The sequence below is a fragment of the Aplysia californica genome, unplaced genomic scaffold (assembly GCF_000002075.1).
Source record: "Aplysia californica isolate F4 #8 unplaced genomic scaffold, AplCal3.0 scaffold01214, whole genome shotgun sequence".
In the NCBI taxonomy this organism is placed as follows: domain Eukaryota; kingdom Metazoa; phylum Mollusca; class Gastropoda; order Aplysiida; family Aplysiidae; genus Aplysia; species Aplysia californica.
The window spans coordinates 90,681-94,949 of NW_004798484.1; the positions used below are offsets into that span (position 1 = coordinate 90,681).

The 4,269-nt window shown below is 38.4% G+C and overlaps 1 protein-coding gene across 1 annotated transcript in view; it reads left to right on the forward strand.

The window, feature by feature from the left end:
- LOC101846784 overlaps positions 1-4,269 on the forward strand; it is a 12,722-nt gene that overhangs the window by 6,441 nt on the left and 2,012 nt on the right. The window lies entirely within an intron of this gene.

Genomic DNA, 4,269 nt, shown 5'->3' on the forward strand with positions numbered 1-4,269 from the left:
CATTTTATGCACACTATTGTGAGATGTGTGTGTTTTTCCCCACATTTTGGCAATGGCTCATATGTATTATATTATGGAACAATCATTCAGCAAAGAAGCTTAAAAATAGTTTAAGTTTACCAAGCAAATAAAAATAAAATAAATTGTTTTATGTCCACCATGAGAGAGACAGAGAGTAGAGAGAGAAGGAGAATAGACAGACGGACAGAGAGAGACAGGGGAGGGGGGTCTAAATTTATGCAGATGGGCACTTTTTGACGTGAAAGGAAATCGAGGTGGATATATCATATTTGGCACGATGTGGTGGAATCAGACACTCGTCAATTTTTGGGCATGTGGAGTTATTGTATTGATTTTATATCGCCTGAAAGCTTATTTAATTGCCTTGCAATCAATGAAAAAAATATTGAAATAGCTTGAATAGAAAAGTCGAGATATTTGGAATTGAAGAAGGTGGGGTAGCCTGGGTTCAGTGGTTGAATTAATGAGAAAATGGTCGCCAAAGTTTGGCAACTTCAATAGCTTTTAAATAAAAAGAGTCCTTGAAAACTGAAAATTACATATTTTGTGCCTTTAAACAATGGTTTTCAGTAAAATTCACTTGGAAATGTGTTTTAATGTATCAACATAAAAGGTTTTAGCCGAAAAACAAAATTTTGATAAAAATTGCCGAACTCTTGGAAAAATGCCATTTTCTCCAATTTCATTATTTTGACGAGCGCCTGATTTCACCACGATGCCTCACATATATTGACTACTGAGGAATTCCGTAATGAGCGACCACTATCATGAAACTGAGTAGAATAGAGGGTTAGGGTAGCATAGGGGTAGGGGCGAGGCAGTTGGGTCAGGGTTAGGTAAAAGCCTCTTTTTTATTGTGTTTGTTTGGGTGGTCGCTCATTACGGAATTCCTCTCTGAAAAACTATTATATTTTTATGTACTTCTGCGAGTAATGCTTGTGTATGAGAATGAAGCCCAGATTTGAGACTGGAAAACAATCCTGTTTTGTGCTTGTAAGATCTCTGTTTCCTCATGGGTGATATTTTATCATCTGAATCTGAAAATGTTGAAACCAATTCACTCTCAGAGTCATCATCTCCAAGGCATGGACATCTTCAAGTTTGAGCTTGTGTCATTGTTAATGCATCAGTGGCACTAACTGTTACTTGTGGTCACACCTAAATCACTAAGACAGAGAGAGAATAACCGCTCTTTTGAATGCCTCAGAAAATTTTCCTTTAAAATAAAAGAAATTAATTTTTTTTAAATTAGAAAGTAAGAAGCTCTAAAACCCATTATTAGAAAAAGCAAAAAGGTTTGGCTAACAACCTACTTTACCAATCGATATCACTCATATTGCTATAGTTGGGATGGCTACAAATAAATTCTAAAGTGTAGAATTGCACCATACATTCATACATGTTGCAATTTTATTGTCCTCAGTCAGTGATTTAGGAAAATATGTTAAGCTCTCTGTAAGTTTTAAAAAATCTTTTCATGATATAGAAAAACGAAGAAGTAACCTTTTCAAGGTAGATTTATTAAATTTCAAGGTAGATTTATTAAATTGGTAATCACATATATATATATATATATGGGCCATGTATATATATATATATATATATATATATATATATATATGCTTTATAAACATATAAGTGGCCAATTGCTGTCAAGACGATTCAATCATACTCAATGGTGCAAATTACCAAAGGATTAAATGTCTGCATGATGTGCCCTGTAATTCACTGTTGTTAGATTTTTCCTACTATGTGCTGTCAGTGGGAAAATGAAATGGACCGGTGCAAAAAATTTTTTAATGTGAGGCTTCGTGGTGAAATCGGGTTCTTGTCAAAATGATCAAAATTAAAGATTGGCAATTTTTTTCAAATTTTTGTTTTTTTGGCTCACCGTAAAATACATTTCCTTGTGCATTTTACTGAAAAACATTGATTAATAAGTAAATTTTCAGTTTTTAAGGACTCTCAAGCACTAGAAGTAACCCAACTTTGGCGGCCATTTTCTCGCAAATTCTACCCTAGAAAACAGGTTACCCCCACCTTCTTCCATGACAAATATCTCGACTTCTATTCAAGATGGATAGGTATTTTATTCATCCATAAAAGGACAAGTAAACAAACTAAATACCAGTAACTCTGCTCAAAAATTGACGAGCACCTGATTCCACCAGGTCGTGACACAAAAGGCTTAGCATCAAAGCCCTCCCCTCCTCCTTATCCCAGTGTATAGCTTCAGACTATTTGACTTTCCCCAGCCCTGAAGCTTGTGTCAGACCCCAACAATCTACCAGTCTTGATCAACTGTGCCCACGGCAAGGATAGAACTGGGATTGTTTCAGCCATGATCCTCTCGTGTCTTGAGATGCCTAAAGAATATGTTGCAGAGGAGTACGCCTTGTCAAATGTGAGTTGCTTGCTGAGGATTATTAACCCTATATCTATCTGTACGTTGTGTTTTACTATCGTATCCATACGATCATGTGGGGAAGTCTGTGCCATCACTTTCCAAAGAGGAAATTGACTTGATCAAGTCGCTTTGCATAGCAGTCTGTCAAGATAATTTTTTGAGAAATACTGAAAGTTTCAAAGAGATCTGCGCACTAGAAGTGTATTCTAAAATGTGAAGAATACAACCCGGGGGGGGGAGGGTTACAAAATGACCCCAGTCGTAGGCCTACGTATAGGTTTTTCCTTAAAAATCTTTTTTAAAAATTTCATTCTCGTTCTCATTCAGGGTTTTGGGAGGGTGGGGGATGATTTGACCCTCAGTTTTGTCTATCTTTCTGACTCTCTCAGGGTGTCAAGTCAAGTCAAATCAGTCCAGCTTTGGTTTTTACTATCCATTCTGGGATGTTTTTCTTCTCCTGCCTCTTTCTCTGCCTTCCTGTAACGAAACTTGAAGGTCCACAACAAATTGTGATATGTATATATGTATAATATACAGCAAAATGTCTGTTCATTATTTTGACAAGCTCCTGATTTCATCACGCTGCCACACATGCAATGTCTCTACCTTCCAATTTATGTGATTTTTCCTGGAGTGGCTTACTACAGTCAGTCACGCTTTTTCAAAGTTTGTTCCTATCCGTGAACCCAAATGAACAGGGGATCTCACTTCTATATTATTGACTGTGGGTTTTTTTCTTTTTTCCTAGTCAGTCACACTTTTTCAAAGTTTGTTCTCGTCCTTATCTCCCCACCTTCTTTTTTGTGTTTGTTACTCTCTTGTAACACCTCTAATCTTCGGCACTTATATGACCTTATTGTGTTGCAAATGCCGTAAAACTCATACTAAAACATTTCTCTCCAGGAGGGCCTGGCCCCGATCCACCACCTGGTGTACCGAGACATCGTGGAGAAGTACGAGTTCCGGGAGGAGTTCTGCTACTCCGAGGCTGCCACCATGCTGAAGCTGCTCACCTACTTAGAGAACAAGTGGGTTTTCAAGTCTCTCGCATGATTCATACTGGCTCTTGCTCTTGTCATCACCATTAACTCACTTCAGACGGGTCACACAACAGTTGCGTGACCCCCGCCGCGACGCTTACGACGGGTCTCACAACCCCTGCGTGACCAACTTTGGAATTTTTTTTCCGCTCTACAAATCACGCACGGATCGCGAGACCCGCCTCGTACCCTTGTTTGGCCAAGCCTGAGCTTCTTAGACTTCGTTTCGTATCTCTGGGGCTGGTAGTTTTTAAGTTATTGAAGGTGAAGGACAGTAACCCCAACTGGGGTTGAACAGACCGGAACTCGCGCTTTGTTTTTTTCTATACAGCTCATAGTAATCCGACAGTCGCGTCGTAGTAACGGTCGAAGAAGTCGCATGTACAAGAATCACATAATTTCGCCGTTTTCTATACTTCTGTGCGTTTTACTAGTTCTAGTGTCTCAGAATATGATGAGTTTAATAGTTAGGATCCTGGATATGTACCCGAACACGGCCCGAGTCGTAGTTCTAGGGCTAGATCTAGCACTAGTACCGGTGTTGTTTTTCGCGCAACAAAAGCACAACGTCGTGCCGTACATCTGTCTCATGTAATTCAGTGTATGGGTCTGAATCAATGCACAGACCAGCTTTTATATTTTCACCAAACACTCGCACATGTATACAAATCAAACCAGAACACTTTAAACTTTTATTTTTGTTGTTGCAGTGAATTTCATTCTACTTGTCACGTCTTTGGAAATTTTTCGGAAAATCAAATTCATGCCAATTTTTAAAAAATCATACAAATTAAAGTATTT